The sequence below is a fragment of the Episyrphus balteatus genome, chromosome 1, assembly GCF_945859705.1.
Source record: "Episyrphus balteatus chromosome 1, idEpiBalt1.1, whole genome shotgun sequence".
NCBI classification, from domain to species: Eukaryota; Metazoa; Arthropoda; class Insecta; order Diptera; family Syrphidae; genus Episyrphus; species Episyrphus balteatus.
The window spans coordinates 109,628,748-109,654,385 of record NC_079134.1 but is presented as its reverse complement, the minus strand read 5'-3'; the positions used below and the strand labels follow the sequence as shown (position 1 = coordinate 109,654,385).

Below are 25,638 nucleotides of genomic sequence, written 5' to 3'. Positions count from 1 at the left end.
TTGTTGTTGTATGTTGTAATGGTTTGTAGGTTTTGGAATTTGTAAGAATTTTGAGGGCTGCAAAATTAAAAAAAGGAAATTATTGACAGAAAACCATGACAATATTTTGGTATTATTATTTTCTTATTGGGACAAGCGACCAATATTTTGGGTTGTGGCATTAGCTGGATGGGGTAACACATTTCTCCGAGAGTTTTAATTCAGAATCGGACCGTTTATTTATTAATTATCATTATTCTCATCTATCTTTTGCACCTTTTTTATAAAATAACTTGAAAAAAACTTTTATTTCGCAACCAAAACAAAATAATTATCAGAAATTGACAGCTGTCAGCTGTCACTTTAGATTTTTTTTCTGAGCTACAACCGCTATCTTTTTTCTGAATCCACCACTCACACGTATTCACGGATAAGAAAAAAAAAGTAAAATAAGAGAGTTCTCTTCTATTCACCTCAAATGAAATTTGCGGGTGTTTTAGGCAAGGGGGGTACGAGTCGGTTCTCTAGGTATTTCTTCCTCTACGCTACTTATTATGCAAGGTAACCCGCAATAAGGCAAAGAACATTTAAGGGGTAGTTTTTGAGTATATTTTAAGAAAAAAATGCTAGACGGAAGGTCTCTCTCTCCAAAGTTGGTATCATTTTTCGATGATTTAAGAAAACGCTTACTTTGGTATACCTTGACCCACGCTAACGCTAATTTCTCTGTTAAATACTAATGTTAGAAACATTGTTTAGGTCTTTTTTTTTAGAAAATATATTATCCTTTGTCACTGGGTTTAAATAATGTTAATACATTTTTTTATTGGTCAGATATTATTTTTTCAAGACTGTTCCACATTTCTTGCCATGCTGATTTTTGACTTTGAAGTCAGTTTTCTTCAAAAAATGAATATTAAGTATAAAGTTTTATTACTTCAGTGATATTTTTTTTTTTTTTTTTTTTTTTTTTGACGGGAGGAAATCTTCAAAAGACACTTGGCAGTATTCGACACCAAGTAGTGTGGGACTCTCAACCACTAAAACCACCTCTTTATCAGGACCAATCTTGAGAGATCGACATCAGATTTTTCTTTCTTAACTTTGTAAAATCACTTTGGGGGAAGTTTAAACTTGTAATACTTTCCAATGTTTTTTTAGACCATAAGCTCATGAGGCTTGGTTCTTCTTAATCTCCGAACATGGTTTCTGGTATTCAAGACGGACACCATTTCAGAATTGGTATGACTTTGCAGTCTCTGATTATGCGATACAGCGTATTTTTTAACAACTTCTGTAACCGATTCTATTTGTAACTCACGATGTAGATCGCTATTTCTTATGTACCAAGGTGCATTAACTATTCCACGAAGGACTTTGTTTTGGAATTTTTGGATGATTTCGGTATTTGTTTTCTTTGTACAGCCCCATAATTGGATACCATAGGTCCAAACAGGCTTTAGCACTTGATTATACAGCATTATTTTGTTTTGGGTTGATAAATCAGAGTTGTTACCAAGTAACCAGTACATTTTTCTATATTTCAAGTTTAGTTCTTCTCTTTTCTTTTTGATGTGATCTTTCCACTTTAGCTTTGCATCCAAAGTCATTCCAAGGTATTTGGCCGTATTGGCGTAAGGTACAGCTTGATTATTAATGAATATTGGAATATTGTTTATCTTTTTATTTGTAAAGTTTATATGTGAAGATTTTGTTTCATTGAGTTTGATACGCCATTTTTCGGTCCAATCTCTGACTGTGTCGACGGCATTTTGCAGTTTTACTGCTGCCTTAGAGACACATTTGTAGGGTACCAAAATTGCGGTATCATCTGCAAAAGTAGCCATTATGGTGTGATTCCCAACTGGGATATCCCTTGTGTATAGTAAATACAGGGTAGGACCTAGGACACTTCCTTGTGGTACACCGGCTTCTATTTTCTTCAGTTCCGAATATTCTTGATCGTACCTTATTTTAAACAATCGGTCTGAGATATACGATTTTAATATTTCATAGTACTGTCTGGGAAGATCCCTTTGCAGTTTGTACTCAAGTCCCTCATGCCTAACCTTGTCAAAGGCTTGAGCAACATCTAAGAAAATAGCCGAACATACTTGTTTTTCTTCTAACGCTTTTTCTATTACATCCGTTATTCTATGAACTTGGTCTATCGTGGAATGTTTATTTCTAAAGCCAAACTGATAATTTGGGATTAACCTTCTTTCTTCTATAATTTTGCTAAGTCTCTTCAGAAGCAGTTTTTCAAAAACTTTTGCCATAATTGGTATAAGCGATATTGGTCTGTAAGACGTCACTTCTGTAGGTGGCTTACCTTGCTTGGGTATGACAATAACTTCAGCAATTTTCCAATGGTGTGGGACATACCGTTGCTTAAGGCATGCATTTATTAGAGTTTTATGAAGGCTTTCAAAGGCATTTCTTTCATAACCTGGGCAGTAATTAGATCGTAACCTGGTGATTTTTTATTTGATAGTTGATGTTAACACATACTTTTTATTTCTTTTAATCTCACAATTGGTATTTCACTTTCATCTATCTTATCAACAAACTGTAAGCTATTTTCAGCCGCGTTTGTTGGGTATGGCTTTAAAACATTCGCAAGATGCTCCGCGAAAAGGTTAGCTTTTTCTTTTGGGTTACCGATCCATTTCCCATCTTGAGATTTCAAGGGCGAGTTTAGTAACTGCGGTCTTTTCAGGCGCTTGGCTGCTTTCCATAGCGAAAAATCGGTTGAAGCATCAGTCGTTAAATTCTTTAGGAATGTACTGAGTGAATCATTTTTGAATTTATAAATTTGTTTTTTAAGATTGTTGCTTATACGGTTAAACGTTGTTTTATCATCTGGAAATCTAGTATTTTGCCATTTTCTTCGAGCTCTTCTTTTCTCTATTATCAACTCTCTTATCTCTAAAGGATATTTTATTTCATTTCGTCTTCTATTAGAAAATGTTGGAGTACTTTCTTCAGCGGCCTGTTGCAAATCAGCAATAAATTGTTCCACTTCATGGTCAATTTGCTCGATTGTATCCATGGGAGATCTTAAATTTATAAAAGTAAAGCCTTTCTCTAAAATCACTCCAGTTTGTTTTCTTATTTACAAGCTTTGGATTACTTTTTTCTATTACTTCCGATTCACTTAGTGATAGAATCACTGGAGTATGATCTGATGACAAGTCATAATTACCTTCGACACTAATGTGATTTCGTTTGATTCCTTTAGCTACGAAAAAGTCAATAAGGTCTGGTATTTTGTTAGTATCGGAAGGCCAGTAAGTAGGCGACCTGGAGGAACAGAATTCGCAATTGTATTTACGGCCTGCTTGGAAAAGTCTTTTGCCTTTTGTTGATATAAGTCTTGAACCCCAATGGGTGTGTTTCGCATTGAAGTCTCCACCAACAAGAAAGTTATGCCCAAGAAGATTTAATAGATCTGTATAGTCATCTTCTGTCGGGGAGCGCCTTGGTGGGCAGTAGGTATATAGCTGCTATCTTAAACTCTTTCTTTTTCATACCAATACTAATAGTTGTTACTTGCATATTTTCATTAGTAAGCTTGGTTTTTCATAATGTTTTAAGCTTTCTTTAATAAGAATCGCCGATCCACCTCTTGCCTTGTCAGCTGAATGTGGAGCGTGGTAACATGAATAGTTTTCTATTACATTATCTAGACTTTGCCCATTGGAGAAGTGAGTTTCGGACACCAGGCAAATATCTATATGTTCTAGATCTAAAAAGATTTTTAAATCGGATAAGTGTTGTAAAAGACCGTTTGCATTTCATGTAGCGATTTTAAGTGTTCTGTCCATCATTGGTTTTTAAAAGCGACTTTTTCGCTTAACTGTTTGATATTCAAATCCTGTTTATCAATTCTTTGAAGAATGAGGTGTAGCATTTCTTTTATGGATGTCTCTTCATTCTTTCGCACATTTTTTAGAATCTGAGAATAGGCTTTATTTTCATCGCTTTTACTTTGAACAGCTTTTTTAGGCGGTTCATTCTTAGTATTGTTTTCAGCATTTAAGTCGGTATTTACTGTTTTTCTGAGTTTGTCTCTAGCAGATGTATTTTTGCTTCTGAACTCTTGGAATTTTTTGGCAACTGGGCAGCCTCTATAGCTTGCCGGGTGATTACCAAGGCAGTTCACACATTTTGCTTTCTGATCTTTGCTCATCGGACAATTTTTAGTTGCATGTTTTCCTTCGCACTTTGCACAAGCAAACTCGCGGTTGCAGTATTTTTGGGTATGACCAAAAGCTTGGCAACGTTTGCACTGCGGAACAACTTTAGATTTTCGGAGTGGTTCAATTTTAACAGCTATGCCCAAGATTGATCTTACTTTATAAATCTCCTCGACACTTTGTTTACTGTCAAAAGTTAGCATGAATAAAGGTAGTAACCTCTTACTTGTCGTCGATTCTCCAGAGGAGTTTTTAATTGTCTCATTCTTAAATAGATTGACTGCATCAAGGGCTTGGTAGCCTTTTTGTACAAGATCTTCCACTACTTCCTCGGGAGAGCACGAGGAATGAAGACCTCTGGCTACTACTTTTATTGGCCTTGTAGCTTTGTTCTCATATGAGTGCCATTGAATTTGGTGTTTGCTCAGTTCTTCAGTGACAGATCTATACTCATCGGCTTCTTCGACTGTGACTTTCCAGTTGTCTTTGTTGTACGATGTGTATTTGCAAGCTTTCTTAGTACATTTTTCTATTATTTTCTTAAGATCTCCAAAAATTGGAAATCCTGAGATCATAATTGGTGGTGGTGTAATTTTTTTGCTGCCTTTAGCGTGAGAATTTGATTTAACAACAGCTACCACATTATTCGCTTCATTAGTTTCTGTAAACAACTCTATATTATTTTCGGTTTAAGAGCTTTTCTGATTTCTTGAACAAATCTCAGGACTCGCGTTTGGTTTACGTTTCTTTGTGATACGCTTATTTTTCTTTTTCTCAGTTTCAAACAAGAGCTCTTCTTCATCAGTTTGATATTCACGCTCAATATGTTTTGGACTTAACTGAAGCGTGGACTCTGAATCTTTCTTGTCAAGTAAGGAAACTTTCTCTTCGAGTTTTTTCACTTGCAGCTGAAGACTTTGAACTAGAACTTCAAGTTGTTTTCTTGCCGCTATTTCAATTTTCCATTCTTCAAAGTAGTTCTTTGATTTTGATTGGTCTATCTCTTTGTCTTCGATGGAACTCTGTTGATCTGTAATGTCGATCTCTTCATTTTTCTTGGTTCCTTTTTCGCTGATGTGTTTAACATCAATAGTATTGTTTGGGGTTGTCGGTGACGTAACCCCTGAAGTGAATTTGTTTGGGGGAGTTCTTTGCATCTTTGAACTCCGTCTCTAAATATTTATAAGCAATAATTGGTCCTCCCCAGAATCCATAGGACCGACCTCTCAGGAGAGAGTGGATTTACCAGTTTAACTGGATTGCCACCTGGGGTATTTAATCTAGTCGTTTCGTTCATTGCCAAATTTTTTTTTTTTTTTTTCGTACCATAAATAGGTCAGTTATTTCTATCCATAGTTTATATTCAGCCGCCCCACAGGGTACAGACGCTGACCAGTGTGCCGCACAATATGTGTCAGACGCTGTTGGATTTAATTGTGAGCTGGTGCATTCAGAGCGATATTTCTGTTCTTTTGCTCCTAGTTCCTGAAAAGATAACTCAGGTGACTCAGCTCGTGGATCGAATGGATCCAACGCTCGTCGTTAGTTGGATATCCAGCGCGGCACCGCGAGGAGGTGACGATGCGATTTTGCCACCCCATCACTTCAGTGATATGAAGATAAGAATAATAAACGAAAATATCACTAAGAAGGTTGCCAAAAAACCCACACATTTTTTATACTTCAAAAACCTGCTGTAAAATAAAAAAAAAAGTATTTTTAAGCTCTTGCATTGATTTTAACGCTGGCCTGGCATGGGGAGCGAACCAAGAAATTTTGTAACGAAGAATTATTACACCACACACTTAGGTAATTCGCTAAACGTGTACTGTATTTGTGTATATGTATATTAGACTGGGCCAAAAAAATAAAATATTTTTTTTTTTGAAAGTTACTTCGAAAATCTTGTTCAGGATGATGAAAAAAAAATTTGGTGAAAATTTGAGCCGTTAAAAAAAATTTTAAGAGGTCTATTATCGGTGTTTTTTATTTTTATACATGATATGATGTTTTACAACAGAACTGCTAGACGATCAAAGTAAAAAAAATTTCTGTTCATTTTTTCTTATATAAAATTAAATTTCCTACAAAAAAGATCTGAGTGAAAATTTTCGTCAGACGAGCCGTATTCGAGTAATAAAGCTTTTTAAATCGAAGTGTTTTTTCAATTTGCCTGTTTCACTTTGGAATTTTGTGATGAGCAAATAAGTGAATAGAAAAATAAAACCTCGACAGATTCTTATAGGAAATTTAATTCTCTACAAAAAAGGTCTCGTAGTAATTTTCCCTAAATTGAGTTTTGAAGAAGTTATTCACGATTTAGATTGAGAAAAAAATTAAAAAATCAATTTTCAATTTCAAAATTTTCTAATTCACTGAAAATTCAATATTTTCAAATTAGCAAGATGTTTTCTTGTAGGGAATTAAACGTTCTATAAAAAGTTCCTTGGCAGCAAATTAATTGCTTTAACCGTTAAGAAGATATTCGTATCAAAACCAATGCCCACTGATTTCAATAGTTTTCTTATGACAAGTATGCATTTGCGATTTGAATACGATTATCTTCTAAACGGTTAAAGCAATTAATTTGCTGCCAAGGAACTTTTTATAGAACGTTTAATCCCTACAAGAAAACATCTTGCTAATTTGAAAATATTGAATTTTCAGTGAATTAGAAAATTTTGAAATTGAAAATTGATTTTTTAATTTTTTTCTCGATTTAAATCGTGAATAACTTCTTCAAAACTCAATTTAGGGAAAATTACTACGAGACCTTTTTTGTAGAGAATTAAATTTCATATAAGAATCTGTCGAGGTTTTATTTTTCTATTCACTTATTTGCTCATCACAAAATTCCAAAGTGAAACAGTCAAATTGAAAAAACACTTCGATTTAAAAAGCCTAATTACTCGAATACGGCTCGTCTGACGAAAATTTTCAATCAGATCTTTTTTTTAGGAAATTTAATTTTATATAAGAAAAAATGAACAGAAATTTTTTTTACTTTGATCGTCTAGCAGTTCTGTTGTAAAACATCATATCATGTATAAAAATAAAAAACACCGATGATAGACCTCTTAAAATTTTTTTTAACGGCTCAAATTTTCACCAAATTTTTTTTTCATCATCCTGAACAAGATTTTCGAAGTAACTTTCAAAAAAAAAAAAATATTTTATTTTTTTGGCCCAGTCTAATGTATATGGTACGATTGTACGAATCTTGCATGGGAGCAAGCAAGCAGCTGTTTTTGTGAATGGTTTTGGTTCAGAAAGAGAGGGTTATATTAATTGTGTTACACAACAAAGAGAGGAGTAAGGAAGAAGACCATAATTGCCAGAGATACCCAAAAGAGATGAGAAACTTCTGACGTCATACGCGGTTTGCCTACAAGCTGCTTTAGACATTTTTGGATAAGTATGCGTGAAAAAATATACATTTTTGGCGAAGTATGCGTGAAAAATTGACATTTTTGCTTAGGTGTGCGGAAAAACACCGTGGCTACACTATGTGTGTTTTTCACATTTATTCACGAATACAAAAGAGATTACAACAACACGAAATAAACAAATGGGTTTTGGGGGGTAAAACGTACGAAAGTTTCCCATCTCCTTTGGGTATCTCTGATAATTGCTGTGTCTGCAGAATAATTTAGGAGCAAACAAATTTTTTTGTATCTTCTTTTCTTTTGCTTTCTCTTCCCATTCTTCTGTTTCTTTCAACTTTTTGTGATTTGGGAATGAGTAAAGCGTTGCATTGCGATTGCGATATTAAATCAGAAGAGAAAAAGTATTCTTGTGTTTTCTTATTTTTTGATCTGGAGAAGTTTATGACATGAGATTGTGTGTATGCATGTTTTCAAATGTGACTTTGTTGTTGTATATGAATTGATAGGTAGATACATAATATAGTCATTGGTTTTGTGTAGTGTAGGTAAACAAATTATAATTGCATAAAGCCAGAACCATAATTGGCGGATGGATTCGGAAGCTACAGTCAATTGTTGTTATTGGGCGCATTCACAGATGTAGTGGCTAGGTAGTCGAATTTCAACTAGCTTTTGGAATGCGAATTTGAACTACAAAGCTAGTTGACAGATGAAATAAAAAAAAAATTGTTTTGAGTGGTTTTAATAGCTTTTTTCCTTGTAATTCCTCAATTTCATAATTTATATTTGCATACTGCACTACCTACTAATTTTATTTTATATGATTTTTTCATCAATGGCACCAAAAAATTAAAATTCGAATAGAGTTGTTTTCATCAAACAGCGGACTGAGAAATGTCAACTAACTTTGAAGTCGAAAATTTTTACACTACGTCGTAGATGTTTTTAGATGTTTTCAGCCAATCAGAACGAGTCGACTACGTAGTCACTAGGTTCGTGAATGCCCTTATTTTCTTTGTATTTTCGATAAGTTTTCATCCGTCGAGTGCGGTTGCGAGCGCTGTTCCCCTCCGTTTCATCCGACGACGCATCCGACAATTATAGTTCTGGCTTAAGTTGATAAAAAATGCAATGCAATAGCTTTACCGCGGTAGTCCTCGAGTGCCACAAGTCTTTTTTATCTATGCTTTGTTCTTAAAATGCTATGAATTAAAATATTTTTTTGTTAAAGATATTTTTTTATTTTAAGTGCAGTTATACCAAGTTTTCAAAGTGCCTTCCTCGGTTTTGTACGCATACTAGAGCCAAAAACGCAGTGAAATGTATGATGCATGCTAGAGCCTGTTGTTTAGATCAGTGTTTCTCGCGACCCCCTTGAGAGGAAAAATGTTTTGTCGACCCCTTCACACTATAATGCGTCAGTATTTTTAAAAAACTGTAGGTTCAAAAACTCAATTCAATTACATAAGATTTTACTTATTAGCGAAGAAATTTTTTCCCGCGTGTTTATTTATTTATTTAATATGTTAAATTCTAACATTAGAGATAAACTTACATACTAACAATGAAATTATTAAACTTAAACTCAATATATTAGTAATAGTTGTCAATTAATCACAATAAAATATACATATATTAACATTGAAACTAAATATACTATACATATACATCACAATTGTTGCACATTTTATTTCGTAAAGCTCTTACACTAATGGCCAGTGTTTGTACCACATGTTTTTAGAAAGCTGTCGCGAGTCAAGACTACGAAATGGATTGGATAAAATGTTTTACTTTTTGTAGCGATGGTGCCAAAGCCAAAGCTTTGACCGGTAAAAAGAAGCACAAATAATCCAGTCAAATAAGGGTTTCACCTCGGAATGAATGCTGATAGGAATTTTTTTGCTCAACATCTTCGTTTTGGCATTCTATAACATACCTCAAAAGTCTAGAAAAATCTCATGTCCGCAAGACGCGATTTTCAAGGTCAAAGCGCGAAATGGAGATTTTCAAACTTAGCAGTAATAGACAATGGTACTATATACACATATGATACATGAATTCGAGGTATTTTTTCATGCTGATGCCAAAAAATCTATAATCAAGGCAATCTGACGTCTCTGAAAAAAGTTATACCTGTTTTTCATCTGTCAACCCATATTATTATAAAAGTTGCTAACTTACTACCGACAAGTAATAATAATCGCCAAATCTATGCTTTTTACTAAAGCGAAGGCGAGCAAGTTTATGTCTTGGCAAGAGCGCTGATTTTCAACATTTGCCTTGGTAGGAATGACCTAAATTCACCTGCATTACTTAGTGCAACCGTCGCACAGTGGGGCAGAATAGGTCGATTTGTGATATTAACTACTTCTACTAATACTAAGACATTTTTTGTCACTTTTATTTGGTTTTGTAACTAAAGTTAGCAGTCTCCTTGAAATTTATGAACTTTTTTCCATTAAAATATTTATTTTTCTCCAGGAAATTAAGTAAGGGGACAAAATATTAATAAACTTATATTTTTGAATTAGGTATGTTTTTTTGTATAAAAAGTGAACTTTATTTTAAGAAATAGTTCTTTAGTTTGATCTAAGAAAAAAATTGTATGGGAAGGGGGCTGTATTACCCCTCGTTCCGGTGGGAGGGGTAATTTTCTGAAAATTGAACCTTAAATTAAAAAAAAAAATACATAAATTCAACAAAAAGACCTAGAATACTGTGTAATAGCTTTTTTGAAAGCTTATTTTGCATTCTTTCAAATGTTCTTCGATTAAAGTAGCTTTCGTCTAAACTTTTTGTGAAATAAAATTCAAAGTCAAAACTTTGAAAAAAATTGTCAAATTTGATGTTCAAGTTATTTTTCTTTTCAAATTTGCTTCGTAAGGTGGGACTTTTTTTTAAAAAACTTTATAGCCGCATCAATTTTAATTGGAAAAATACTAATAATAAATTAAATTAACAAAAAATTTAATAAAAAAAATTAAAAAACAAAAGCACTAACTTTATATAACACATCACCTTGTTTCACGATACTTCTTCTAATAAAAGAAAAAAAAAACTTTTAAAAAGAAAAAAAAAATATTGTTTATAAGTAATCAGTGCATGATTGTCAAAAAAGAATGATTTTGTAATATATTTTAATAAAAACAAAAAAGCACTTTCTTTAAAAAAACGGTTTTTTGAAGTTCAAAATTTCATTAAAAATATTTTAGGCAAATATTTAGCAAAAGTGTTTGTATGGGCTTATAGAGTAATTACTTATCATGCTTTCTCCATTTTTAGACTTGCTAAATATTTGCCTAAACAGAAGATTTTGAGAAAAAACTTTAAGATGCGTTTCAAAAAATTCATTATTTTCTCATTCAATTTTTAAATGTAAGAAATTTAAAAAAATTTTTTCAGAAGAATAGTAATTGACATATTTTTATCTATGCGAGAAATTTGTATTTTTTTTTTTCTCAAGTAATTTTGAATTTTAACAAAAAAACAAAAGAACACCTTTTTTATTACTTATGAAAAACTGATTTTTTTTCTCTAAAACTTTCAACTTCAACCGCATGAATAAACATAAATTAAAGACTTTGAACAAAACAAATATGCTCATCTTGCTGATGATGTAAAAATTTTTCGTACAATCAACTCTGCAAATGACTTTGATCTTTTACAAAGAGATCTTCAACGTTTCTGGGAATGGTGCAATATTAATGGTTTAGTTTTAAATATTGACAAGTGTAAAACAATGTGTTTTACACGCAAAAAAAAATTGATTGTCTATAATTATGCGATTAATCTATCACCACTAACTAATTTGTCTAGTTTCACTGACCTTGGGATAGTATTGGACTCAAAATTAACTTTTCTGACTATTTTGACTACATTATTAAAAAAGCTAACATGACTCTTGGTTTTATTAAAAGATTTGCTCGGGAATTTCGTGATCTTACGTTTTAAAAACTCTTTATGTCTCATTCGTAAGATCCATTTTAGAATATGGTTGCGTTATATGGGCGCCATATTATGCGGTTCATATAAATAGATTGGAGTCCGTTCAAAGAAGATTTATGAGATTTTGCTTAAGATTTCTACCATGGTCAAATCGAATTAACTTGCCACCTTATGCTCAACGTATAAAACTTATAAATCTTCCATTTCTAACTAGTCACAGAGCGTATCTACAATTTTGTTTTATTGTCGGGATAATCAATGGATCGATTTCAGCTCCATCGATCCTCCGCGATTAAATTTCATTGCTAGTCAGTATAGTTTGAGAAGGCAGTTGCCAATTTCTAACATTTACAGTAGATCAAACTACGGTGCTAATAGCCCTTTAAATCTTTTAATTAATATTTACAATAAAAATTCAAATATAAATAACTCCAGCATTGACAATATAAAATCACTTAACTTTAAAAAGATTTTCTTTATTCAAAATAACCCATAATGTACATTAGATGTAAGTTTTTCTTTTAGTTTTGTAATAATATAATACCTATATATGTAATTTTAATTTTAAGAAAATGTACCTATGTATAACGTTAGTATTTAACGAATAAACTTTAAACATCTTATCAATTTTACTGTTAAGTTAAGAACTCCTGATCTTTTTTTCCCATAGCTTTAGTTTAAAAAATAACCTTTATATCATCACACTATATGGGGCTGCGATGCCCCACTTCCAAGTCCATTTTCTCAAAAACTTCTCTTTCTGTCAAATTCTCGTGAAAACTGATTTATGTTTAAATAAATAGTTTTTATTAGACCTAAAAGTATTTTTTTTTAATTTAATCCTAGGACAACCAAAAAGTGTGTTGTTATCGGAAGGTTAGTTACATATTATCACGCTAAATCTCACTTTTAGTGCGAAAATCAGATGTGTCCTTATAATTATTTCGCTCCAGATCCGGAAAAATTAACTGTATTATTGTATTCTAATGAATTAAATAAAAACAAATGTAGGGAAACAATCCCCCATTTACTTCTTGTTAAAAGAAATAAAAAATAATATCTATTACATATCTTAAGACGAATTAAATAAAATTGTCCTTGTAATTATACAATTATACAAAATATAGGTTAGGTTACATGACTGATGGATTTGTTGGTAAATTTATCTAAAAAAGTCAATATTTCTACAATATTACTTTGCAAACATTCAGAGAGAGTTTGAGGATGAGGATACAATACAGTGACACAGTATTCACCCAGAGAAAAAACGTATAGTAAGTTTTAATCCGTTCTACATTGAATCAATGGTGAAAAATATATTCATTAATTTTCTAAAAAGTCGTCCTATGCTTAACTTACAGTTTGTCACATCAATTTTTATAAGTGAGATGGCACAGTGGTAAAGCACAAGCTTGTCAACCCAGGTATAGCAGGTTCGATCCCCAGCGGATGCCAGTTTTACTTTTTTTATTTTTTTAATGTGTGAACAACTTTGATTTAATGTGTGAACAACTTTGATTTAAAGTGTGCTACTTTGATTCAATCATTTTCCACTTTAGGCTAAAAATGTAGTGATTTTCCATTGATTCAAAGTGGTTTAGATTGATTTTACGTTGTTTTTTGGCTCAGTGTTGGATTAACCTGAATTAATCCTTTTATTCATTGGCAAGGCAACGTCTGAAAGCTGACCTGTGAATTTTTCTTGGGCAACGTCTGAAAGCTGACATGTGAATTTTTCTTAGTATGTGTGTGGCGCCAGTCGCCGCTGGATTTTTTTAATGACAAAAAATAAATAATTGAAAAATTATTAAGTCAGCATTTGATATTAAAAAATGGACTCTTTAAAAAATTATTTTTTTCAGATTTTCATAATTATATATTGATGCATCTAAAATATCTATTTTATTTGACCTGAACATTAATTATACCTTCATATATTATGCATAGCTTTATACGAATTTGTAGAACCTAGTTAAAATATCTAGACCCTAGGAAGAACAAAAAGGGCTATACAATTTTTGGAAATAAGTAGAATAGGTACATAGGACTTAAAATGTGATTTTTTCCGATAACCGACTATTTTAGGTGTTTAGTACAGGTTATTTCCTTTACAAATTAAGTGATATTTAAGGAATATTGAATCTAAAAGGAGAAAATATAGCTGATATTCAGGAGTTAAATAGTGATAGTGCAGATTTTCGACTCGGGTAGGAAGGAGTAAAGAGCGGAATTCAGAGTCGTCACTGAAGTAAAATTTTTTCTCAAGCACAAGTCTGAGATGAATTTTCTGAGTCTAATTTAACCCATGTTGGTCACACCAAAAGGCTGCCACACAAATTTATTCTTATGCTACACATCAAGACCTTTTCTACTGGTATGCGTTCCAACATTTTTTACATGACTGGTTTTCTTAAACAAGAAACAAAAACTGGATTTTTTGTCGAAAATTTCGAAATTTCGACATTTAAAGTTGTATGTCAGGGTGTTTTTCAAAGAAATATGTTCTGACTTTTGTGCTGACACTTTTAGGAATATTGTTCGAGAAATGTGATACAAAAAAATGTCATACAACTTACTTTCGGTTAGATATTAAACTTTTTTTTTTAATTAGTTTTTCGGCTCATGTTGGTCGTAGAGAGCAATTTTTTTGTTTATTTTGTTGATAATTTAGAGGACTACAATAATATTTTATTTTGATAACCATTACATGTAGGTACCGTTTGCAAAAGCATAAAGCAAGAATTTGCTAAACATAAAAACGATTTCGACTGAATATCATTTATTTATTTTTTAAACAAGAATAATGTGCGCCAGATCGATAGAAAATGTTGTAACAAACAATTAATTTCTTTATTTTTTGCCGTAGGACATCCTGAAGCCCAGATATTCTCAAAAAACGAAAATCGCACCAGTTTTACTTGTGTTAATTTATCAATTCCTAGCCCATTTTTGGTGATAAAAAGTTCATTTTTTCTGTAGAATGCGGGGAATGAAGAGGGCTACAAGATATACTAGAAAAATGTTAATCATAACATAATAACGAAAATGTGTTTTTAACAACTTGAATTTGACTTTAACTGGCTGCCATTTTGTATTTACTCCTTTTAATACAATGAAACTACATTTAAACGATAGAAAATTTTGTAAGGAAGATATACCTAGTATCTTAATTTTTTGGTCTACGACATACTGGAGCTAAGATATTTGCTTAGAAGCAAAATATTCCTAAAAATGCATTTTTGCGAATAACTCCGCCAAAAAGAATGATCAAGCGTTGAGAAATTGGACTTAAGCCTTTTAAATATACCTCTATCGATGCATGAAATAAAAAGTGGCAGTGCATCTGCGCGCACTTTTTTCCGACACTTTGACTGGAGTAAAATACTTAAACTCTTAGAATATGGATATTTGGTTGCATATTCGATTTCGAAATATAAATTTAGAAAATACAAATTGGGAAAGTAGTTTTTTGAGTTTTTTGAAAAAAAGTTTCGAAAGCGGTATCTTTAAAAATACAAATTTGACGGCATACAATTTTTTGGAACATTAAAATGTTAAAAAAAGGTAGCTAGAATTTTTTTTTGGCCACTAACGTTGGAAATATTGAACATAGAGATCCAAAAACTACGAACATTGTTAGGGAACTAACGGTTTTTGGCTCGGAAAACCCCATTTTGAAAATTTATCAAAAAATATTTGGAACATTCCGGAACAAATCTGGAAGAACTTTCAAAAATAACAATTGCAAAAACTGGGGGGTTAATCACACAATCGATATTTTGACTATAATCCAGTCAAATAAGGGTTTAACCTCGGAATGAATGTTAGTAGAAATTTTTTTTGCTCAATATCTTCCTTTTGCCATTCTATAACATATCTCAAAAGTCTAGAAAAATCTCATGTCCGCTTGTCGCGATTTCAAGGTCAAATCGCGAAATGGAGATTTTCAAAATTAGCAAAAATAGGCTATGGTATTATATACACATATGATACATGATTTCAAGGTATATTTTAATGCTGATTCCAAAAAATCTAAAATTAAGACAATCCGACGTCTCTGGAAAAAGTTATACCTGTTTTTCATCTGTCAACTCATATTATTATAACAGTTGCAAACTTACTGCCTAAAAACCCTTAAAAGTTATGGTAGATGAACTAAATTTTGCATAAAGATTTTTGAATCCATCATTATTAAAAATCAAAACAATCCATTACAAAAATATATATACCTACGAAATAATGGTATTTTTTGATGGAGGGGCAAATTTTAGAATATGCACTAAAGAAGATTCTTGTTCATCTTAGGAATAAGTGCAAATAGGCTAATTTTTTCATTTTAATCTTTGTTTGGATATTCTTTAATTACCCTCAAAAATCTAAAAAAATCTCATGTCCGCAAGACCTAATTTTCTTGGTTTGAAAATAAGGTGCAGATTTTAAAAAATTGGAAAACTATACACTTCATATATTTGTGTCAGATCAACATGAATAAGGTGCATTACTTTTCAGGGATGGTCAGGTTGACTTGTTTGTGAGTTTTGTTGGAATTAGTGTTAAAAAATACCTTTAAATCATGTCGCTTATGTTGGTATACATATAAAAATTTAAACTTTTCTTATTAATTTTTTAAAATCTGCACCTTCTTTTCAAACCAAGAAAATTAGGTCTTGCGGACATGAGATTTTTTTAGATTTTTGAGGGTAATTAAAGAATATCCAAACAAAGATTAAAATGAAAAAATTAGCCTATTTGCACTTATTCCTAAGATGAACAAGAATCTTCTTTAGTGCATATTCTAAAATTTGCCCCTCCATCAAAAAATACCATTATTTCGTAGGTGTATATATTTTTTGTAAGGGATTGTTTTGATTTTTAATAATGATGGATTCTAAAATCTTCATGCAAAATTTGGTTCGTCTACCATATTTTTTAAGGGTTTTTAGGCAGTAAGTTTGCAACTGTTATAATAATATGAGTTGACAGATGAAAAACAGGTATAACTTTTTCCAGAGACGTCGGATTGTCTTAATTTTAGATTTTTTGGAATCAGCATTAAAGTATACCTTGAAATCATGTATCATATGTGTATATAATACCATAGTCTATTTTTGCTAATTTTGAAAATCTCCATTTCGCGATTTGACCTTGAAATCGCGACAAGCGGACATGAGATTTTTCTAGACTTTTGAGATATGTTATAGAATGGCAAAAGGAAGATATTGAGCAAAAAAAATTTCTACTAACATTCATTCCGAGATTTACCCCTTTTTTCTCCTTATTTGACTGTATTACTAAGCATATCGGGGATTTTAATAATTCAAATTAACAAAACACAAGTCTCAAAAATATAAGGACTTAAACAGTTTATATCTTGATTTCCACTAATCGCATCCCCGAGATTGAGGTGTTCAGATTAAGGTTAGATGATAGAGCATCAGTTCATATACAGTACTGTTTCAAAACATATTTCAACTGTTTTTGTATGGAAGGTGTTCTATGGCCTGTAATTTTTTTAGATGATTGTCAAATGCATGACTTCAAACTGTGGTTGTATCCTTATTGAGTTTTAATAACTTTACACTTTCGTTTGAACTAAATAACCGTTGTTTTCCTATAAAGGTGCGTTTTTGTCCGTTGGTCCAACATGTATTTTGACATACAAAGTTGCATATGTAGAAAAATTAAATGATTTTTTTTTATTTTATTTTTAAAACCCATTGAAGAATTATATTTTATTTTATAAAATGTTGAGAGATACAAAGTATACCCCTAAGGCGTTCCCCTCATAAATTGGATATTTCTTTTATGAGCAGAAACATGCAGAAAATGAAAACGAAATAGTAAGTTGCAACAGTTGCATATGTTTTGCACAGCACTGTACTTTAAATTTAAAATAGTGTCAATTAATATGATTTATATTAATTAGAAAACTAACGTTATTTAATTCATGACCTTAAATGGAGCTATAAAATAAAAACGGTACCAACCTCTTTCGAAGATGGTAAGGACATTCACTCAGAAACATTCCAGGAAAAAAATGTTGTCCTGCAAAAATGCGATTTTTTGACTGAGCCTGGGCTTATTATTCGACACAATATTTGAAATAGCTGTTTTTCATTTAATTTATCTTTATGTTTGAAAAGAATGTAAAATTATTTCACTTTCAAATAAAACGAATCATATACAATAGATGCAATTCAACCTTAAAGTAGGTTAACCTTAAAATCAACGGATTAAATTATTTATAAGCATCAATCCTGTACAACACTAAAAAAACTACCGGATGTAAAACATAAACTAGATTCTCCTTCTTTCGCTTATTTATGGATACCAAGTGTTGAAAAACAGGATTCTTTCGCCACTCTACCCTACACTATTATAATACCAATAATATAAAATACTTATATACATATGAATTCTTCCGCGCCTAAATACAAACACAATAATGTTTAAGGAATTTCTGATGCTACACTCTTATAAAGTGGTTTGCATATTATATGCATTCATAGAAACGAAGAATTACACATCATACTCATACTTATTCTTATTGATTAAGTTACAAGCCATGAAATTATCATTTTAAATTCCGATTCAAACTCATCTTCGCTCCAGAATACTAAAAATTTCCATGTCCTAGGAGTTTGAAAATACAATCTCCCTCGGGCACCATAAACCTCAGCTTCTACACTCTAGTAAACAGAATGTGTTTATCCGTGACTTCAATAACATCATGAGGGCGAATATAAACACAAAAATTGAATAGGATGTCGTAGTCATAAAAGGCTTGTAACAGTGGTTGATTCTTAAAAATAGAATGAAATCTGGTGTGCCTTGGATCGGGTTTGAGGTCGGTATGTGATAATTTGAATTTCTCAATTTGCTCCACGCATTTCGGTTAGGAGATGTGTAGATATAGTACAAATAGATTAACACTTAGGCTAATCTCTTTCTACTTTATACATAGTTTCAACCTCACCGTCCAAATAGCGCACCAAAGACATCAGCATTCAGCGGGCAGTCATTATGCGGCTTTACTGGTTGACGCGACGCAATAACTACAAAACTCCATGGAGGCCATAGTCAGTCCTTATCATCGGCCCTAACAATGTGGGTATGAGATAACGAGTTGATAGAACTGAAAACTGCGGTCTTTTAAAAATATAGTTGCTTCTCTAAAACAATGTTGGTATGGTTTTGAATAATCTCAATGCGCAACTATGCAGGAACTTCTACTAAGGAAACAAAACGTTTAGACAGCAAAAATGTGTTCAGGTGTAGTAGCACTTTTGTGTGGTTTGAAATTTCAATGGGGGTCGGAAAGTTATATCTTATGGGTAATTATTTCGTTTCAAAATACTGGACGTCAAAAGACTCCATCATTGTTTTTTTTTTCCAAGCCCTTCTACATAAGTACAAAAATTAAAAGAATAAGGTCCGAAGTACTGCATTTTTTACAGTAATGTTTCAAAAACGGGAGCTGATTAATTTTTTTTGACTTCGGATTCGAGTTCAGCACACCGGAAACCTTCAGAAAAGTATATTTTTGTTTTGGCAACAAAAAAAAAAGTTTAATTTTGTTAACCAGTGTAATAGTATGGAGAATAAGAAAAAGCTGCCAACTTTTTTTTTATTCAAAATGGCGGCTCCAAAATGGCGGAAAGAATGGGCGTTAAAATAGAATTTTCATTTTCAAAACAGTATATAAGCTAGAAATTGGGCTAAGTTCATAACAAAAAGGTGCCAGATCTTAGATTTAGGATTCATAGATTCATATTCTTTGAAAAAAAAATCAAAAATTTTAAAAACAAAGTCCAAAAAATGCCAAATTAGTAAAACACACTTTAAGACCACTTATTACGCTATTTCATTTATTTTTTTTTTAAATTAGCACAATTTTGAGATCTCTTCTATTTATTTTTTATAAGAAAATTGAAAATATTGCGGTTATATGGTTGCCAACTATGTTTTTAAATAAATATTAGAAAACATGATATAATGAAGAGATTTAATGTTCAATAAAACTGAGAATTTATTTTTTCTGTGAACAAAAATATACTTTTCTAATAGATTTAAATGTTCTAAATTCAAATCTGTAGTCTAAAAAAATCTATGACGTCATTCACAGAAAAAATAAATTCTCAGTTTAATTGAACATTAAAACTTTTCATTATATCATGTTTTCTAATATTTACTTTAAAACATAGTTGGCAACCATATAACCGCAATATTTTCAATTTTCTTATGAAACATAAATAGAAGAGATCTCAAAATTGTGCTAATTTAAAAAAAAACAACATGAAATAGAGTAATAAGTGGTCTTAAAGTGTGTTTTACTAATTTGGCATTTTTTGGACTTTGTTTTTTAAATTTTTGATTTTTTTTCAAAGAATATGAATCTATGAATCCTAAATCTAAGATCTGACACATTTTTGTTATGAATATAGCCCAATTTCTTGCTTATATACTGTTTTGAAAATTAAAATTCTTTTTTAACGCCCATTCTTTCCGCCATTTTGGAGCCGACATTTTGAATAAAAAAAAATTGGCAGCTTTTTCTTATCATAACTTTTCGTCCAGAAATGGTCGTGCAAATGAATTTTGACGCCAAAAACGACCAATGGCACCACTGTGCCCCCCTCGAAATTTTTTTTCAGAAATTAAAAGGTATAGTATAAACAAATACAAGTCTAGTATGTGCAATACTAAATGGTTTGTTTGTGTATTTTAGTAATTTAATTACCTATCTGAAAATCTCCCTAAGCTGACGATGAAGATTTTATAAGGAAAAAAAAACAATTTTGTGGTCCATTAAAACGTTTGGTAAGAGATTTTTCAAAAAACTAGTTTTTACCTTTTGATCATTTCCTAAAGCACTATGTAAACACCTTAAAATGATCTTTTAAGAACCCTTTAAATAACACAAGTATTTCTACAAGGTTTTTGGTGTCGAGACTAAACTATACTTTTTTAAAGGGTTGCTGAACTCGAATCGACATCTTATCCTTTTATTTCAGAGAGTGTAGTAGGATAGAGTGGGGCAGTTTTGAACACGAAGCACATTTGAACACTGCATATAAAATTTTAGTCTATCAATCTTTTTTAGAAGTATTTCGATATTTGTTCCCGTCAACTAGATATCCATAAATGTCATTGACTTTCCATCGTTATCTCGGCTGACTTTTAGATTTATAGGTGGAAGGTGATTTTTATAGTGGTTTTGCATAATTTCAGTTTTTTAGTTGTAAGAGTTTAAAAAAAAAATTTAAAAAAAAATAAATTCAGAAAACAAAATAAATGAAAAAGAAGAATAAAAAAATAAATCAAAAATAGTTTCAAAATATTGTTCTTTTTTTTACGATTTTCAAAACGATTCGAAAATAAAAAAAATCAATCAAAAAGGAAAACGATTTTTACCGAAAAAAAAAATTTTAATGAAAAAATCTAAAATCCAAAAAAAAGAAATCAATAGAAAAATTTAAAAAAAAAAATAAATCAAAGCAGAAAAAAAAATGTCAAAAAAAAATTATCAAAATAATTAAAAAAAAAATTATTTGTAAATACCAAAGAAAAATGTAAAGAAAAAAAAATAAATTTTGAAATATTTTCAAAATGGTACTTTCAACTAAAAATCTTAGTTGAAACAAAACAAAATAAATAATGTATTTTGTACTCAATATTCATGATGTAGGTGGATGTGACTCTTCACTTAAAATACACCCAAAACTGAACGACGAAGACGAATAATGTACTTACGCACACAAAGATACTGTATCTTCATTGACTATTCATGGACGAATTAAAAATCTTTAGTGCTTATAAGTTGTAGTATTGAAATTAAAAATTATTTTTGTTGAAACTAGTAGTTGTATTGAAAAGAAAAAAAGTAGAAAAAATTGAAATAAAAAAAATTAGAAAAAAGTTTGTTCCACTTCTGCAGAGAACTAGACAGGCTCTTAGCCCTACTATCGACCAAAAGATGGTACCAAAAATTTTCCAAACCAAAATTTAGAATTTTTGAAATTAAACTGAAACTATTAAAAAGATGAAAATGCTTTAAGCTTGCAAAAAAAGAAAGGTCCGAAGCAGCGGACTAAATGAGGATGTGTCACCCATTTACCGGACATCTTTTCCAATCTCAATTTGAGAGAGAAAAAAAAAAAACAAAAGTTATATTTCTGCAAAAAAATTTTCTTTTAATTAACAAGGATTTAATGTATACCAGCTTCAGACTAATTGAGGATATCACCCAATTACTGGTCCAGTTCTCATAAATCTCGTTATACAATATAACAATTAATTATTAATTTGAAAAAAAAAGATAAAATAAAGCACCAAAATTTTTAATCGCAAAGACATGCATCTCAAAAGTAAAAATGTTTTTTTTTTTTTCTTTTATTTTTCAAAAAGACAAAATCTGAGAAGACGTGGACAGTTTGAAAATTGTAGTGCTTTTAAGTTAAAATTGGAAAAAATGAAATTTTAAAGAGAAAAAAAAATAAATAAATGAGTTAATCTTTTGCAACGAACTAGTAGGCTCCCAGCCACACTATCGGTCAAAAGATAAAACAAAAAAAAAGGAAAAAAACAAAAATGCATCTAATTTGAAAGTTTAAAAAAAAATATAAGTATTTAAGGAACAGAGAGAGAAAAGGTCCGAAGCAACAGACTAGACGAGGATCACACCCATCTACTGGATATCTTATCCTTACTCAAACTCTGTAACCGAAAAAAAATTATATTTTCAAATTTTTTTTAAGAAAACAAAAAAAATATTAATGAAATCAACCAGGAAATAATCGATACCTAATCTAAATCAAAAAAAAAAAATTATAAAAAAAATTTTTTAAGTTTTTCAAAACAAGACAAAATCATCGGCCGAACGTTGGGCGCCACCTGTAACGTGTACCTCGAGATGACATCGAGTAAGGGCGGACAATCAAAGATATCTACCCCTAAAACCACCCACTCCGTTCGCTAACAGTAGGTTTTAGAGCTTACAGGGACTCTAAAACTGTCCTGAAGCAAAGTGGATGGGTGTCCAGTTTCACTAACGCGCGGCATGCTTGCATGGCCAAAGGATAGCTCTTCGGTTTGTCGGGGTTCTTTTGGTTAGGAAACTTGGACGGCCGTTACGTTTCTCATGCCGTTTCAAAAATGTACAAAAAATTCGCGAAGCTGACTTGTCTCTGTTGTTGAAGATAATTTTGTGTCCTTGTGTTTGTAAGGAGAGCTAGCTGTAATGCCCTCAGAGGATATCCCACCCTATTGTCACACAATCTCACTATGAGCAAGACCATGCGACCAACCTGGTAATCAAGACCTCAAAATTACATGCCAACCCCAAACGCAAATAAAAACAAATAATTATAGTTTTATCGCTCCGTCCCCATCATCGCCAATGCCCTTGTGTCGAGCCACATCCACCTAAAAATTAATTCCTTAAACCATAACCATGGTTTCTAAAACGAAAGTTCAAAAATAAAATTCGAAAACAAAAAAAATCATCAGGTTGATTTTAAATCCCAAGAAAAAGACCAAAAGTAGAAATAGGAAAATTTGATTCCCATGGAAAATTTCCCAAAATCAATAAAAAGATAAATTCTTTGTTTCACTTTTAAAAATAATATAATAATTAAAAAGTAATATAAATTGAAATATGAAGTTATAAAAAAAAAATAAATATAATCGTGTAGCTTCTTTTTCGAAACCCTTATTTGTAAAATTGAACTCAACAAAAAAAAAACTATGAATTAAAACAATAATCTACGAAGTAGGTTCGAACTTTAAAAATATTTGTTGCAAAATTATGTATGTATTGGTTTATTAACAGATTTAAAAAAAAATAATATTATAAAGTATCTAACAAAATAGATATCAAAACTCAAATAAAAATAATGAATTTCTATATCGTCAATCAACAATGAAATAAACACTAGCAATGAGTTTAACTACGTTCTTGATGTTTTTTTTTTCTATTATCGTTTTTCTTTATAATGTAGGTATGTAGCCTTTTCTTTCTTTCACTTTCCTTTTTTTGTTTAATTACACCTTTAATTTTGTGTGTGTTTTGTAAATGTAATATTTATGTATTATTTACTTTTTATGTTTGAATTTAGTTTGAATTTTTAAAATCACTAAATATATATTTCGTTCCAATTAAGAATTAAGAAATTAATGTAAAGATCACTTACCGAATACAATGCAAAATAGATTTGTAATTACGTGTATTTTTACACCTTGTTTTATATAATTCGCTGGTCCATTCCTCCTGTTTGTTGGTGTTGCAGCAGGTGAATTTGCTGGGCGTGTGATTTTGCTGATTCGTTTGTATGTTTTCTGGATGCGTGGATTTTGTATGGATTTGATTGATGTTTTATGATGTATTGATGATCTTTTGGTGATGTTTTTGTATGTTTGAATGGATATTTAGTGGATTTTTGATAGGTGTAATTTAGGTTAAGGTGAAAATTGATATTTTCTTCTTTTGACGTTGAAGAAAAAAAAAATAAATTAAAATGAAGATGAAGTGAAGAAAGATGCCAAGATGAAGATATGTTGCGAGGCTTTTTGTCTGGTGTTTTGCGAGCAAGTTTTTTTTTTGTAGCGCGTTAAAGTGTGCTTGACCTTTAAGCGTATGGAATGTCATGGTGTCGCTGGGTCGTTGGCGTCGAGACCAAAGAAGCACCTTCACATACACTTACTATAGGTATAGATTTTTATAGATTTTTGTTGAGACTTTAAAAAGTCTGATTGTTTAAATGATCAATTAAATTGCCTTTTGATTTGGCGATTCTTTTTGGAGATTCTTCACCTTGGAGCACCTTAAACAAATATGTATTTCATAAATATGCGCACGTAAGGAGCGAGAATTTAATAAAAATAAAATACCTTGGGGCACATAAAATGCAAAATTGAATTTTTGTTGAATTTATATAAGTTTATTCTGCCGGATTTTCTGTTTAATTTTTACTACGTGGAACACCTGGTGAAATATGACAGGAAAGTTAAAGGGAAAAGGCCAAATTAATAAATATTAAAAATCTCACCTTTTTAATTTTATGTCATAAACACAAATAATTTAGTTTTTATTTTTTTTTCTTGTAGATTTTAATAAAAAAAAACTAAAAAAAACTTTTATTTAAAAAAAACTTGTAAAAAAAACTTAAGATTTTGATTTTAATTTTAATTTTTTTTTTCTTGCACTCGCAATAATTATTAACTTTAACACTCAAAAAAAAACACCAAAGAGAAAGATTTTTGGTTCTTTCGATACTTTTGGTTCTTGATACTTTACGATGATTCCTTCACTAAAACACACATAAATACATCTTCGAAACCATCATGGACGAACATTTGCGGTTTCCGATTTATAATTTTTTTAATGAATTTTAACCAAAAAAATATAAATTACACATCAAAATTTATTTCTAAATTTTTGAAAAATAAGTGTAATATTTTTAAAATATTTTGGTTTAAATACATAATTTTTGAAAAATTATTTTTTTTTTATTTTGCATGAATATGTAAATTTTCGCCGCAAAAATTCGAATTCCAAATTTTCTCTTAAATAAGAGTATGTCCTTGAAATTGTTTTTCATATTTAAATTTTTGTCTTGGCTTTGCCTACTGTGCAAACCAATCCACTGTAATTTCGCAACGAAAATCTCCAGCCTCTCGTAGTGCGATGGGTAGAGACATCGTTCGTGCACTCGACGTACCTGGTTCGAGCCCAGGTTCGAGCACCGATGTTTGTTTTTTTTATTTTAATTACATTTTTTTTTATTTTTGATATTATTTCTTTTTTTTTTAACTTTATTTTTCTTTTTCTTTTATTTTATTTTATTTTATTTTATTTTAATCCAGTCAAATAAGGGTTTAACCTCGGAATGAATGTTAGTAGAATTTTTTTTTGGACAATATCTTCCTTTTGCCATTCTATAACATATCTCAAAAGTCTAGAAAAATCTCATGTCCGCTTGTCGCGATTTCAAGGTCAAATCGCGAAATGGAGATTTTCAAAATTAGCAGAAATAGGCTATGGTATTATATACACATATGATACATGATTTCCAGGTATTTTTTAATGCTGATTCCAAAAAATCTAAAATCAAGACAATCTGACGTCTCTG

At 31.0% G+C, this 25,638-nt stretch overlaps 1 long non-coding RNA gene across 1 annotated transcript; it reads right to left on the bottom strand.

Annotated features, from left to right (window-relative positions):
- On the bottom strand, positions 1–24,695 carry LOC129905595 (uncharacterized). The gene is made up of 4 exons (XR_008770621.1): positions 24,556–24,695; positions 24,398–24,491; positions 23,701–24,330; positions 1–57 (listed from the first exon to the last, which is right to left on the bottom strand). It is a non-coding gene; the product is annotated as an uncharacterized LOC129905595 (long non-coding RNA).
- Positions 24,696–25,638: the final 943 nt, after the last annotated feature.